This window comes from Xenopus laevis, chromosome 5L, assembly GCF_017654675.1.
Source record: "Xenopus laevis strain J_2021 chromosome 5L, Xenopus_laevis_v10.1, whole genome shotgun sequence".
Classification (NCBI taxonomy): domain Eukaryota; kingdom Metazoa; phylum Chordata; class Amphibia; order Anura; family Pipidae; genus Xenopus; species Xenopus laevis.
This window is the reverse complement of record NC_054379.1, coordinates 39,276,761-39,293,767: the sequence shown is the minus strand read 5'-3', so window position 1 is coordinate 39,293,767 and position 17,007 is coordinate 39,276,761. Positions and strand designations below refer to the sequence as shown.

The 17,007-nt window shown below is 38.4% G+C and overlaps 1 protein-coding gene across 3 annotated transcripts in view; it reads right to left on the bottom strand.

Annotated features, from left to right (window-relative positions):
• rin2.L (Ras and Rab interactor 2 L homeolog) overlaps nucleotides 1-17,007 on the bottom strand; it is a 117,298-nt gene that overhangs the window by 79,372 nt on the left and 20,919 nt on the right. The gene's annotated exons all lie outside the window — the stretch shown is intronic.

Here is a 17,007-nt window from a genome sequence, read left to right as displayed (position 1 = left end):
GTTGAGAAATTACGTTCTACCTTGTAATAATCCTTCTCTATAGAGCCAAATATTCCACACATCCTCAAAGTTACTTAGCCTATTATTCAATAAAGCAGTAAGCTTCTCCATTTCAATAGTCCACCAAAGCCTATTTCTGATTTCCTGCATCGTTGGAGGGGGGCCCTTCCATCTCTTAGCTATCAAACCTCTCGTGGTCAGGCACAATTGGACACATAGTTTATGTTCGTTGGATGTCAATTGTTCAGGTTTGCGTAGTAATAAAGCTAACCATGGGTCAGGTGGTAATGATGTTGCCAGAGTTTCATTTATGGTCTTAAACACTTCCACCCACAATCTCTGTATCAAGGGGCATGACCACCACATGTGCATTTCATCTGCTATCTCCCCACATCCCCTAGGGCACAAATCAGAAGAATGAAACCATTTGTGTAACTTCTTGGGTGTATAATACCAGTCGTGATACACCTTATATGCATTTTCCTTAACATAAGTATTAATTGATGCTTTTGCCATTGTACTGTGGATACGCTCCCAGTCCTCCACCTCTAGAGGTTCACCTAATCTTTGCTCCCATTTCAGCATACGTGCTGTTTTCCTCTGGGGACAGTCGGCCTCCGCTAGACTAGAGTACAACATACTGATTTTGTGTTTGCGTAAAGAGTTGTTGCACAAATACTCAAATGTGGAGACATCAGGGTAGGTCTGTCCCATCAGTCCAGACACAGGACAGTCCCTCTTTTGACAGCTCAACCCGCAGTCCCTCATTTGTACTGGAAAGTCCCTCTTTTCTCTGCTCTGAACAGCCAGAAAAAGAAACAAAGTTTCTCAATTAATTGGCTTTTAGCAGTGCCCAGAACAGCTAACAGGTGCAAATAAGATACTTTGTAACAATTTTGAGACACAAAAACACAGTTTAGATAAGGAGAAATATTTTCAAACTTTCATAACCTGCCAAATTTTGTAAAACGAACATGGTAATTAGGGGGTTTGGCCATAGAAAGGGGTGTGGTCAAAAAAACTGCTGCGCTAGGTGTGGGAAAATTTTTTGTCCCTCTTTTTACTTCCAAAATGTTGGGAGGTATGCACTGAGTATATTCAGCATGTTATGGCCTGGGCCCTGACAAATTAAAATATAATCAACATCCTTTTTTAAGAACAGCTTGCCACGGTCATGTCCCGTGAAAATAGTTTTAAACACAAATTAAGGAGTCAATTTATTAAAGGACAAGGAAAGCTTTTACATCAACTCGTATGTATGTTATTGTACACCCCTTTCTTTAAATAATCACTAACTTTTTTTTTTTCAAGATACCTCTTCTTTCTCCTGCAGTCCCATCTTCTAAATTAATACCAGCATCCTCTATCATGGGCATCATTTATTTTCTAAAGTGAGGCATTAAAACAGCTAAATGGGCAAAAATGACACCAATAGCACTGCAGAACACATTAGGGGGTTATTTATTAAAGGTCGAGTTTGTGAAGTTTTTTAATACCTTGAATAAACTGTGCAGAACCAATTTGTTAAACCCGAACCCGACCCAGGACCCGCAACCGGACCAGCATTCTTACCCTCTTGGACCGCTACCTGACCCCCTTGGACCCGCTACCTGACCCGACCCACAAGTACCTCATCCACGACCCGCTGACCATCAAGAATCAGGAAGTGCTGTCATTGTGAACCGGAAGTGACATCATCGGAAGTAGGCATGATCAGAAAAAAGGAGTAAAACTCGCTATTGAGAATACCCGCACGAACCACTGACCCGCGTCTATACTCGCACCCGAAACGTCTACTCACAACCCGCAGGTTACCTGTTTTTTTTCAGGTACCCGCGGGTATCCAACCTGTTGCAGGACTCTAACTCAAATGTTTTCTGATTAATGAAAAAACTCGAATGGGTAAAAACCCTGAAAACTCAAATTAATCAAGTTTTTTGGCAGAAAAAAAATTTGAATCCCTCAAATTAATGGAGTTTTCAAGTGAAACTCACTGAAAAAACTGAACATCATGAAGGCTACAAACATCTTCAAATGGTTCAAGGCACTTATGTACCTACATGATTTGAGCTATTTCCAGATTCGGGATATAATACATTTCCAAAAATTCACATTTTTTTTATCCCAAAAAAATGTAGGTTTTTTTTAAACATGAAAATTAGAATTTTACATGATAAATACCCTCAAAAACTTTTTCAGGTAAAAAACAACTTGACCTTTAATAAATAACCCCTTACATGTACAGTTTACTTTGTTAAGGGTATAATACACCTATATTATGGCATCTAAAAGAAATGTTAGTCTGCATCAAAGACAATGAGAGCCATCCATTGTTAATACTCTTGTTGACCAACAGAAGAATTACAAAACGACCCTCCAGATGCACAACATGGTGTAGGTTCCTTTGTTTTCATTCCTGCCACTATCACAATCGCATCTGACAAGGTTTCCATGGGGCTGAAAAATGCCACCCCTGTTATATTTCCTAGATCTGCCTCTATTTTAACTGTCAAGTGATTATTTTAGATAGAATCAATGTACATCTATAAACAAACATTATTTGTGTGAAACCCTAAACCTTACCAGTCATTAGAAAATACAAACTTCCTCCCTAGAAACAGAGAACAAAATAACAGTTCCATGATGCATTTCTGTAGAAGCTAAGTGTTGGGAGCTAGCCAACCTTCAAGTGCCAGGCATATAAGGGGCTTGTTTAGAGACTCTTACACTCAAAATTCTTATCTAATACAGTGCAGTTTATTTACACCAAAGTATCACGTATGCTGCAAAACAAACAATACCTATAAAGCCTAGGCTACATAAAAGAAACTAGAATTAAAAGTCATCCTCTAAGTAAGTAAAAGTTTCTCTAGTTTCTACATATCCAAGCAAACAATGAACTCTTGTCACTTACCAGAGTGTAAAAGCAAACAGGACTTTGCACCTCTTAATACATTTTTTCAAAAGCCTAAAGCCTGTGACACATTCAGTACATTGACTGTACCGGCAGTGGGAAAAACATCCCTTTCCATCCATAAACAATCGAGAACTGGAAGACGGGAATCGTTCAATAGATCGCTGGTGTTCAGTAGTACAGGTATGGGATCCCATATCCAGAAACCCGTTATCCAGAAAGCTACGAATTACAGACATAGACTCCATTTTATCCAAATAATCCAAGTTTTTAAAAATGATTCACCCTTTCTCTGTAATAACAAAACAGTACCTTGTACTTGATCCAAACTAAGATTTGATTAATCATTATTGGAAGCAAAACCAGTCTATTAGGTTTATTTAATCTTAACATGATTTTCTAGTAGACTTAAAGGAACAGTAACACCAAAGAATGTAAGTGTTTTGAAGTAATGAGAATATAATGTACTGTAGTGCTGCACTGGTACAACTGATGTGTTTGCTTCAGAAACTCTACTATAGATTATATAAACCAGGGGGCAGCCATTCAAGCTGGATAAGGAGAAAAGGCACAGGAGACACAGCAGATAACAACATAAAATGGGACTCTTCAGAACTTATCTATTATCTACTGTGTATCCTTTGCTGGAATGGCTGCCCCCATAGCTACACAGCAGCTTGTTTGTATAAACTATAGTAGTCTTTCTGAAACAAACACACCAGTTTTGTCAGTGTGCAGTGCCACAATACATTATATTGTCATTCCATTAAAACACTTTCATGTTTTGGTGTTACTTTTCCTTTAAGGTATGAAGATCCAAATTGCAGAAAGATCCGTTATCCGGAAAAACCCCAGGTCCCGAGCATTCTGGATAACAGATCCCATACCTGTATTTACAGAAATGGCAGACAGATGAAGCTCCTCCTGAGAGCTTTAGACAAAAGCCTGGAAAGTGGTTCCGTTTTTGGCAGAAATTTCATATTATTGTGCGGGTAGTCCGGAGGTAAGCCACCTGGGCACCCAGCTAATTTCTGGTCCCTCTCTGCCTCCCCTGAGGTTAGTGATCAATTTGTCGCCTCACCCATTTGATCAGACTCTGGCATGACAACACTTCTGGTTCACAGTGACGTCACTTCCGGTTTTGTGTCCCCGGCTCAGAAGGTAATCTAACTATTTGGGAGCCGGGTTTCAGGCTAGTGAGTCCAAGACTGGCACGGGTCTGCCTAAACCAGACCATGCTTATTTCTAAATTATCCATAATTCATTTACTTTCCCACAAACCATTGCACAAATTCACGTTTCCCACAAACCACAATATTGCGGCAATCCGAGCTTTGTTTTGAACACTGCCGCAATTAATACCGTAATGTACAGTAACAATTAATTTGTAACAATGTAGAATTGGGAACTGCATGTTAATATTGGGTATGATTTGAATAAGGGCTGTCATCAAAATGCCTACAATGAATTTGTTTTTAAGCCATATATATGTGCAGGCCATCCAAACATACTCATTCCTTTTAATAGATTTTAATTTGGCCTGGTGTATCAGCTCCTATGCTTAAAAATGCACATGAAGTTTTTTGGCAGATATCAGCATGTAAAATGTGTTTGTTTTATAACAAGCCTACAACAGTATTTTCATATCTCCCAACTGTCCCGTTTTTAGTGGGACAGTCCCTCTTTTGACAGCTCAACCTGCAGTCCCTCGTTTGTACCGGAAAGTCCCATTTTTCTCTGCACTGAACAGCCAGAAAAAGAAAGTGTTTCTAACTTAATTGGATTTTGGCAGAGAGCCCAGAACAGCCACAACAGAAGATAAGATACATTTGTAACAATTCAAATGTATCTAGATAATCAATCTATATAAGCAGATAAGTAATTGTAACAATATAAGATATCAGGTCCCTTAGGAAAAGTTAGACGCACAGCTTAAAGGGCAATTCGTCTTCATTAGCAAAACTGTAATAACTGGAAAAAAAACATGGAAATATGTTCAAACTTTTATAACCTGCCAAATTTTGTAAAATGACCATGGTAATTAGGGGGTGTGGCCACAAAAATAGGCATGGTCAAAAAAATTTGCCACACTACGCACGGCAACTTTTTTGTCCCTTTTTATTTCCAAAATGTTGGAAGGTATGTATTTTATATAGAAATGCTTATTTGCATTTTTTATGCTGGCTGCATAATAATGTGGTGTAGAAATACCATGTGTGACATTGCTAGTCTTTGGGTTCTGTAACTGCTTAACACAGCTCCTCTTTACCCCTCTTTAACTATGAATCAACTGCTCGGAAGACAGTAAGGGGGTTATTTATAAAAGGTTGACTTTTATAGGTTTTTTATACCTCGAATGATATCACAACTCAGATGTTTTCTAATTTATGAAAAAATTTGAATGGAAAAAACTCAAATCAGTGTAGTCAGGTGAAAAACACAAACATTTAAATTTATTCTGTTTTCAGTGAATTTCTCCAATTAATGGAGTTTTCAAGCAAAACCCACCAAAAAAACCCCAAACATCATGAAGGCTACAAAAATGGTTGAAGGGACCTCTGCCATTGACTTCTACATGACCGCTGCAGTTTTCAGCTGGAGTATTTTCGGGTTCGGGGAATAATAAATCTTGAAACATTTTAGGTTTCTTTAACCCAAACATTTAAGTTTTGACTGAAAAATACCCTTGAAACTCAAATTTTACAAGTAAGAATCAACATCTTTAATAAATTTCAAATAACCCAGGAATTTGTTCACCTGTGCTCTGATAGCAGCCATAGCATCATAAGGTGACCCAGGCTGATGGGTCAGTGGGATTTCGGTTAAAGGGGTAATTCACCTTTGAGTTAAGTTTTAGTATGTTATGCAACGGCTAATTCTAAGCAACTTTTTAATTGGCCCTCATTTCCTCTTTTTTATTGTTTTTGAATTATTTCTTCTTCTAACTCCAGCTTTTAAATGGGAATCACTGACCCCATCTAAAAAATAAATGCTCCGTAATGTTACAAATCGAATATTATTGCCACATTTTATTACTCATCTTTCTATTCAGGCAATCTCCTAGTCAGATTCCAATTTCTTATTCAAATCAAAGGCTAAATTGGACCCTAGCAATCTGATTGCCGAAATTGCTAACTGGAGAGCTGCTGAATAAAAGCTAAATAACTCTCAAAGAATAAAAAATGACAACCAGTTGCTAAGTGTCTCAAAATATCACTCTCTACATCATACTTATTTTAAAGGTGAACAACCCCTTTAACTCTAAGGCTAATGCCACATAGGGTTGATTCTCGCCTGCATTTAACCCCAGGTTGAGTGATGCCCATGGCTAAGGACGGAAACATGTTTACCTTTTAAACAAGAGTAAATATCAATTTACTTTTTATTGGAGAATCGTCCTGCAGTCCATAATTTTCAATGGAACAATATGAGAGTTAAGGAATGCTGAGAATTGTGTAGACCTCTTCCAAAGATACATGGGTGGGTGAGCTGGGAGTGGCTAATGTGTATACATTCTCTTTGTGGGCTATGTATGATTTCCATAAGTCATGGGGAGCTTATATATTCTTGGGAGGTAAAGATCCCACACAACTCTACAGCTAGCTACAGATGTGATTTTAATCTGTTAGAATTTCCCCTTTGTGTTTATCTGTAGAATTACCTTTTGGAAGTACTTATTCCATTTACCAGTACAGTGTCTGATTTCAAAGGCCACAACACGTGTTGAGGAATATCATCCACCTGGATCTGGCAAACACACGCACCCTGCACAAGTGCACACTCGCATTACTCACTGCCAAGCACGGCCGGCACGCCTAACATGTGTAATCACTCCCTAGCAATGAGATTAGCTATGTTGGCTCTGTGTGGAGGCTCACTTGTAAATGCAGCCAAAGTAGTTAAGCATTGTTAAGTCATATGTTATGCGATGGACCAGAAAAATGCAAGATATGCAGGTTTCAAGCATTATCTAAATCCAGTTTGGCAAAGAAAATATCAAGCAGTAGAGGTGATCAGTCATATAAAGCTAATTATTTTACTGTTTAACCTTTTTGAGAGCACAAAGAACAAAACTGCAACTGGCAAAATCCAGAACCTGATCTTTATCTTAGTAATGACCCATATGTATCTGCTATGCCTATGCTATGCTATGTTTTGTAAAGGTGTAATCTAATTCCAACCCCAATAGTGATATGATATGAAATATTAAAGATCTTAACTGGTCACACAATCAATGTGCCCATTTCGGTGTGATCTAGTCATTCATAGATGGTCAAACAGCACAGGCTTAACCCTGTCCATAGCTTGCCAGCACCTACATTTCTGAATACGCTACTGAGGTCATCAGCCAAGAGGATTTTCTAATCGGACCACTCTGGTATATCTGCAATATGATCATCTTACGCAAACACAGAGGTTAGTCTGTTTATAGAAAACACACGAATTGAAGGCAAAAAATGGATTGTTTTTACCAGTAGAAACCAGGAGTTTCTTGATGTCTTAGGTAGAACATCTCAGAGTTATTTAACAAACAGACACAGTGATAAAATTTACCAATATTTTCTCAGGCTTCCATGTTCCATTCCCATAGTTTTTATGCTGCCCATCCACCGGCAGTTTCTGTCACTTCTGACCAATTTACTGCTGGAAATCCGACCAGGACTTGTTCAGATGTTGATTGGACAGGCAGGTAATTCCCATCAGCTGAAGGCCATACTGGCCTATGGATACATTATACCATTGATCCCCAACCAGTAGCTCGTGAGCCACATGTTGCTCCCCAACCCCTTGTATGTTGCTCTCTTTTTTATTGCATAAAAAAACAGATGTACTACTAAACAGAGCCTCCTGTAGGTTGCCAGTCCACATACGGGCTACCAATAGCCAATCACAGCCCTTATTTGGCTCCATCCAGGAATATTTTTCACGCTTGAGTTGCTCCTCAACTCTTTTTACATCTGAATGTTGCTCACGGGTGAGAAAGTTTGGGGATCCCTGCATTTTACAGTCAACAGGATGTTTTGGGGCCCACTGTGTGATCCAATCCTTGGGTAAACAACTGTATCTGTACAAACAGAAAGTAAACCGGCACTCAAAGGAAACCACAGGGTCACAAAAACAAAAATTGGTAAAATACGTAAATAAAACTATACTTATTAGTAGAAGTTAAAAATGACACAGACATCTCCATGGGCGCTCCATGGGTTTTTTACTGGTTTGCCACTCCCTGAAGCTGAGGGTCTGGGGCTGATGCACCTGGACCACTGGATGTACTTGGTGAGCTATTTATATTGATATTCTGGAGCAACTTTTCACTTTCTGTTTAAACAACTGTGTCAGCCAATTTGGTAATCCTGTGGGTGACTAAACTGGACAAACAAGCTTGCTTATCTAAATGTATCTGTTTACTTTATTTCCAGTTTGTTAGTATCCATCTGGCAACACTAGTGCTGAAACTGAGAAGGAACCAGTTCAATAAGCTAACAGTCCAATAAACCCAACATAACCCCGTTCATGGATTCATTTACATGTCTCAACACAGGCTAGATCTTAAAAAGTCACTAATATAGTAATAAGAAGATATTAACCTATTGATAAAGGTTCCTTTGTGGAGAAGCAAAAAGAAAGTGTCGGTCACCTTTTTTCTTACCCAGCATCCTTCTCTTCACCCTCTGTGTTCATAATTCCAAAGTGATGTAAATGTTTGCCAATTTATACCCCAAGGGGCCATCTTGGAGGGCACAGATGGGTGTGAGTGAGTTCAGAAAAATTGTGAGTGCAAGGTGTAAAGCAGACCTTAATTGACAGTGGGTCAAGACAAAGCGCATTTGTTAGGCCACATGATGGGGCCCACTAGATGAGTGTAGATTCCCAGAAGTATGGGAGAGAACAGTTTCTCAAAACAATGCTTATCCCTAAATCTGACATACACTTACACTTACATACAAACAATATATTTATACGGATAGCTTTAATTTGATGTTTACCACAGGTGATAATCGAAGCTGAACAGTGACATCCAATTGCTTCTGAATATATTGGCTATAAAAATGTCTGACTGCAAAATGCAAAATGAAATCATCAACCAAATCTTGCATACACATCATGAATTAAAAAACAAGGCTGAAAAAGACAGATAAACTGTTATGTAAAATAGTGCCAAAGGTAGGATTATGGATATTACAGGCATACAATAACGGAAATGCCCCAGCTACCCATTACAGTGGCCAAAAATGCTGTGCCACTTTCAGGACTCTTTGATTATAATGTATGACACAGAACAGCAGACAACAGGCTAAATTAAATAAACTAGTACCTACATAGCAAAAATCAACAGCACCAAGAGAGATATATATATATATATATATATATATATATATATATATAATATATATATATATATATGCATTTATTTGGAAAAATAACTCACTGGGCTAAGTTTCTTATTTTAGCCCATAGCTAATGACTCATTTCCTATTTCACAATGATGGACACCCACGCTGCAGCGGATTTACACAACAAACTAGCACAGCAATGAACTGCCATTTACAAGTGCCAGTTACAATAATAATAGCTGTTTCATGCAGATTAATGCTAGCAAACAATTTTCATTGAAAAAAAGATCTTTAAAGTAGAACTAAAGCCTAAAATTAAGTAACTATAAATGTTACATTGTGTATGTTGTACCAGCTCAGAGGTTCTGTAAAGTAATGATGCGGGCTTTCAGAACTGTCCACAGCAATTTGCCTTCTTGTAAGGACATCTTTTGAGTGTCAGTGACTCTGCACATGCTCAGTGAGCTCTGGGCAGCTGTTGAGAAGCTAAACCTATGGGGGTCATTGGAAAGCAGAAAATTAGATCGGTCTTAGAAGATGACACTACACGGCTGATTATTCAGTTGAAGAAAAACTGCTTTTCGAGCTGCAATGAAATATAAATCTCAATTAAAAGAATAGGAAGGGTAAAATCCAGGATACCTGTTACCCTGGAGTGGTGCTCCTCTCCTTCAGAAAATGCACCAATCTGGGTACTATTCATATCCTCTTCCTTACTAACGTTCCCTGTCAAACTTGGGTGAAGCATGTGCACTACAGAAATTTTTACAAAATGTCTATAATGTGCATGATCCCCTGGGAGGACGAAAATAAAAGACGGGCAACACATTTTTTTGGAGTGGAGAACCAGATTGAGTAACAGGTAAGCCTCTAGAATCAATGCAGTGTACCTAACAACATGGCACCCCCAGTTATTTTTTTTTACATGTTTATTGGTTTCATAAACAAGTCAATAATAGAGCAGTACATAAACAAAATTCTAATATAATACACAAAAGCCATGAATATCCTGTAAATTATATCCTTATAAACGGTGAGTTCTGATGTCATCAGTTATAAACGGTGAGTTCTGATGTCATTTCTGTCACATGACTCACCGAAACTTGTGTATTATAATAAATAAAGTACCCCCAGTTGTAAAATATGAGGATATTAGAAGTTACCTCGGAGTTTCCTGACCTGTATAAAAACACTCGGCCTTCGGCCTCGTGTTTTTATATGGTCATGAAACTCCTCGGTAACTTATAATATCCTTATATTTTACAAAAGGGGGTACTTTATTCACTATATATTGGATTCTATATCAAAGATCCCATACCTGTGCTATATATATATATATATATATATATATATATATATATATATATTGAGTTGGTCCCAAACCTCAGCCAGCTGTTAACAGTCCGAAGCATGTCTTGTGAACAAGCAGAAAATAATAATAAGATATTGGGGAATCTTCTGAAGCAGAGATTATTTTTATTGTGGTTTTTATTTAGGCTAGTGTAACACCAAGTGAATTCTCTGCCTAGAATCCGCCTGGTGTGATTCTAGCCCTACTGCTAAGAGCTGTGAGCACCTTGAGCTAGAAAAGAAGCTCAAAACATAATGTGTAGCATACTCTTTTAGTTAAGCTTTAGATCTCCTCTAAGCTCTTGGTGGCATATGCAGTAAGATGTAAGTTTGTGAACAAGAAACAGCAATTAAAAGCACTCACACCAGCAGAGCCATATTGTTCCAAAAGCAGGATATTAAAGTATCAAGGGATTGAGCAATTGTTTAAATAATTCTCTGGAATGCTGGAATTTATGTTCCTCTCTATTAGTCACAGCCCGAGGCACTTATATATATTCCCTCACTACTGTGCAGTGGGATAGTTTTAAGGAAAACGTATTGTGATAATATCTTATAAAAGCCAAATTTCCCTGTACAGAATTAAAGCCCCATTTCCCTGTACAGCATTAGTGCCAGACAGCTATGAGAAACCAGTTACTCGAATGGCATTAAATGGTAGGCACACATTTCATTCTAGGGTGGTGGGAGACATTTACTACTGCTTCTTTAGTCGTGTGAAATATGTTCCTACAAAAATACTGTATATATATAATACCAGTACTACCCAGTATAGGGTTTCCACCTCTCTGTGGCCAAAAATCCATGCAGGGGGTGGTGGCATGACATCAGGGGCAGAGCGAGAGAAGTCAAAGGGGTGGGCCTATGACGTGGGTATCAGCGACTGGCTGATCGCCACGTCAATCAAGGGAGATCCTGTCCAGTTTTCCTTATCTAAAAAACTGGACAGACTGTCTAGACTTGGGCAGCTGTTCTGAAAACCGGGCTGTCTGGGTCAAATCCAGACAGGTGGCAACCTTAACCCAGTAGTACCCCCAGTACTTTACTACTTTTCTTTCATTGTTGAGTATTATCTGGTGGCTCTGGCTGGCATTCAGCAAAGCATCTACATGCAATAACAGGGACAAAATAAAGGATTGATAGCACTGACAAAGGCACAAACCAAATTCATTAAGTCATTCATGTTTTCGGCAAGTAGAAGAAAACTGATGCCGTTATCCTCTGCAGAGTTTAGTTGAAAAATGAGCACATTTTCAGTGTCTAAAGTACATGCCTTTTATCCACAATGCAGTGTTCTCGTCATAATTCTAGAATAATACCGATCGCAAGATGACATTGCATTTGACATAACCCGGATTTTGTTCAGGATTTGGCCAGGATTCTGCCTTTTTCAGCAGGATTCGGATTTGCCCGAATCCTTCTGCCGGCCGAACCAAATCCTAATTTGCATATGCAAATTAGCGGTGGGAAAGGGAATACTTTTTTTACTTCCTTGTTTTGTGCCAAAAACTCATGCAATTTCCCTCCCCGCCCCTAATTTGCATATGCAAATTCAGATTCAGTTAGGCCGGCAGAAGGCAGAATCCTGGCCAAATCCTGAACCGAATCCAGGATTCAGTGCATAAGGGGTGATATTCTAAAAATAAATCTGCATTTGGTTTTAATCTTTCTATAATTTGTGGTTTTTGAGTTATTTATCTTTTTATTCAGCACCTCTGCATTTTGTAATTTCAGCAATCTGGCAGCTGGGGTCCTAATTACCATAGAAACCATGAGTTGATTTGAATATGAGTCTGCAATATGAATAGGAGAGGCCTGAAAAGAAAGATGAGTAATAAAAAGTAGCAAAAGCAATACATTTGTAGCCTTACAGAGCATTTGTTTTTTAGATCGGTCAGTGTCCCCATTTGAAAGCTTAAAAGAGTCAAAAGAAGAAGACATAATTAAAAAACGATTAAAAAAATAAATAATGAAGACCAATTGAAAAGCTAGTTTTCCTATAAATGATTCTCCTATACTAAGATATACATTTTCATGCTGGAAATTATGATAGTACTTGGAAGGCTTGGGAAAGCAGCTAAGCAAAATCATCATCATCATTTATATATAAAATGACTATGGATTCTGAGTGCATACTCTTGTTGGGATATATTTCTCACTTCCGGGCCCTAAAGAAAGAAAAGGATGAATGTGTGTAAAAATCTGTGCGGAAGTAGCAAATAGGGAGGGTTTTCTTGTGGGTACAGCTGCTCTCGCACAAAGCCATGTTTCAGCTGCTGCGCCTATTAACTCCTGGCACCAGCTAAATGTTTTCTTATATTCCAGCCTTTTCAATTTTTTATTGGGGTTTTTTTTTTGGGATTGAAACATAAAAAATTGTCTTCAATGCACTACAGTGTTCATTTTTATCAATGAACCATTGGCTAGGCCTGATGTAAAAAGGCCTTTGATTTTAACAAGAGGGAGACTGCTAGTCAGTACTGAAGAAATAGTGGAGAGTTTTAACAACAAGCTACAAACCATTAGAGCGCATCCTCCTAAATAACCCATACAATTGATTTTCCTTCTATTTATGAAGCAATTAAAGCTTTGAGGTTCTTCTTCCAGTGTTGCTGGCACTGCACATGCTTAAGCTCCTTTCAGATTCTGTAGGTATTTATTAATAATAATCAAATGCTGGTCAGCACCCTCTGTATATAACCCTGCTGTGCATGAACATCATGGTTGCCATCAGGGGGATATAAGGGGTACTGCAGGCTGTGGCATTAGATGTCATTGTCATATGTGCTACCTAACACATAAACATGCAGAAATAGGTGAATTGCTTTATTAAAGGAACAGTAACACCAAAAAAAAGAAAGTGTTTTAAGGTAATGAAAATATCATGTATCATGTTGCCCTATACTGGTAAAACTGATCTTTATGCTTCAGAAACACAACTGTAGTTCATATAAACAAGCTGCTGTGTAGTAATGGCAGAAATGTAATAAAGGCTATATGGCACAGGTTAAATAGTGGATAACAGATAACACCATTATGTTTGAGTTTACCTGCTGTGTAACCCGAGCCTTTTCTTCTTTGAATGGCTGCCCCCATTGCTACACAGCAGCTTATTTATATAAACAATAGTAGTGTTTCTAAAGCAGATTTACCAGTGCAGGGCAACAATGGATTATATTTTTATTACTTTAGAACACTTTTATTCTTTGATGTTACTGTTCATTTAAATACTCCCATCCACAGTTATTTATTTAGGAGATGCCACCAGGAAAATGGGCCATGTGGCAGAAGGGCCAAAAGATGTCACAAATAGGTGGACAATAGGTTAATAATTAGATCCCCCTATGGGGGGACAGCCCTTAAAACTTATTAGTGATACGGGAGGCCATGATAGCTGATGGCTAGGAAGTGACACCACCACCAGCAGCTCTGCAGAAAATTGGTAAATAATGGGCACAGGGGGCAAATTTGGACGTAGGGTTGTCAGCAGCTACAAAAAGGATCATTTATAGCCTATCACCATTTCTCTTTAGTATGTCTATGGGGACTGCCTCATATGTATATTCAGAAATGTGCAGAGATGATGTTTCCCATGTTTAAAAAAAAGTATTAAAAATGCCCTCATTAAACTCTTTTCAGCTTTCAAATGCGATCCACTGGCCCCATCAGAAAAAAAAGTATTGCTCTATAAGGCTATAATTGTATTGTTACCTTTTTATTGCTTATCTTTTTATTCAGGTCCTCTCTTATTCATAACCCTGTCTGTCATTCAAAGTGCTGCTTGGTTGCTAGGGTAATTTGGACCCTAGCCACCAGATACCTATTGAAATTCCAAACTGGAGAGCTGCTGACCAAAAACTGCTAAATACATTTAAAAAAACACAAACAATGAAGACCAACTGCAAATTGCCTCTGGATGCTACTTTCAACCTTGTAATGTTACTATTTGCAGTCGCAGATATGGGCCAATTACAGTAGACAGTCACAAACTAACAGGGCCTGAGCATGTGAGGTACGGTACAGCCTACAGCGACTGAATTTTCTTATAAAGTGTTCCATGAAATGAAAATTCTTATAAAGTGTTCCATGAAATTCAACTATGGTTCCGCCATAGCCACTAAAGGATTAAACAGCAAAAAATTAAAATATGTATGTTTTTCGATTACTTGTGTGTGTTTACACTGAACCTGAGCTACTGTATGGGCTAAATTCCCTAACCTCTGAAAATTCGCCAGCGACAGCTTCGCTCACAGCGCAACACTTCACCAGGCGTAGATACGCCAGGACAACGCTAATTCACTAAAATCCGAAGTTGCGTCCAGGGCGCCGAACGATGGCGAAGTAGCGATAGCGTTACTGCGGCAAGCAAATCGAAATTGCGCTAGCGTTGCCTAATTTGCATACGGCTGGAAGTTAAAGTTGAATGGACGTATATGCAACCAATACATTACACTACACAAGCCCGGGAAACCTTAATAAAATTAAATTTTTTATAGTTTTATAGCAGCCTACCACCCTGAAAAATTAAAAGTTGAAAAATGTTCAACTATTTTTTGAGGAAGCCCTATACATTCCATTGCACTTCGCCTGGTCTGAGGTGGTCTGGCACAAGAGGTAACGTTCAGTAAAATCCGCATCTTAGTGAATTTGTGTAGTTACGTCCATTCGCCAGAGCGCAAATTCACCAGGCATAAGTTAGCGAATTAGCGCTAGAGTCTATCTCCTTCGCTAGCAATGTTACACCTGCGCCCGTTTCGAAGTAACGAAATGACGTCACGCTGGCGAATTTTCGCTAACGTTAGTCACTTCGCCCTTTAGTAAATCATCTGCCCCTATGATTGTTAAAGGGGGGGGTTCACCTTTAAGGTAACTTTTAGTATATTATAGAATGGGCAATTCCAAGCAACTTTTCAATTGGTTTTCATTTTTTTTTTTTGCCTTTTTCTTCTGATTCTTTGCAGCTTTCAAATGGGCGTTGTTAACCCCTTCTGAAAAGCAAATGCTCTGTTAGGCTACAGATGTATTGTTATTGCTACTTTTTATTATTCATCTTTCTGTTCAGGCCTCTCCTATTCATATTCCAGTCTCTTATTCAAATCAATGCATGGTTGCTAGGGGAATTTGGACCCTAGTTACCAGATTGCTTAAAATGTAAATTAAAGGGTTGCTGAATAAAAATCTAAATAACTCAAAAACCTTAAATAATACATAATGAAAACTAATTGCAAATTGTCTCAGAATATCACTCTCTACATCATACTACAAATTATCTCGAGAAAGGTGAACAACCCCTTTAATAAGGCCCAAGGGTAAATATGCAGATTGGGTAGGAGAAGGGTGTCACACATCCTCAGGGCTCACAGGTCTGGCTCAAATACACAAAAACACACACAAGTGCCATGTATTCCATTGTTATAATACGTAGCTGTTTATACTCGCTGCTCAGTGACTTTACAACAGTGTATAATTAGCCATGTCTAAATGGCAGGGTTTGCCGGCATTTTCCTGGTGGCATCTCCTAAATACATGACTGGGGATTGCAGAAAATAACATGTATTTAACAACGCAATTCACTAAACACCTATTTTTGCATGTTTCTGGGTTCGGTAACAGATATTACAATGTCATCTAATTCCACAGACATGCAATTACCCGGGCACTCTCTAGTTAACCCCTGAAATGCCGGCAACAATTTATAAAGATAAATAAATGTGACTTTTGGATTCTCAAAACAGACACCTACAGTAATCCACTGCCATACATAGACTACTATGGGGCCATATTGTTGAAAAGGTAAGTGTAAATAAAGTGTTGTCGTGATGAAATGCAAAAAAAGCAAAGGTTATGCTCACATTACATATACCTCCAGGAGATGCTGAAATGACAGAAGCACTATATTACATATCAAATACATTTTATGGCCTATCATTACAGATATTCTATTCTTGGAGAAGAGACGATATCGATCCATCATAAAGTCATAGGTATAACAATAGACAAAGGCCAGACAAACCATTGCTTCTGGGCTTGTCACTTATTTCCTACAGACAAAGGGTCCCTAGGCAAGGGAAGTCAGACGTGTATTTAGGAACATTTTGTGTGAGACAATAATGTTGGAGGAAATCCAGAGTCTCAGTAACTAAATAACTATGCAAGACAGGAATCTTCATTCTCCAGCCAGACCCTTTTCTTTATGGTTCTTTTCTGTATTACGGGTATGGGACCTGTTATCCAGAATGTTTAGGACCTGGGGTTTTCTAGATGACAGATCTTTCTGTAATTTGGCTCTTCATACCTTAAGTCTACTAGAAAATCAGGTAAACATTAAATAATCCCAATAGGCTGGGTTAGGATTAATTATATCTCAGATGGAATCAAGTACAAGGTACTCGTTTATTATTACAGAAA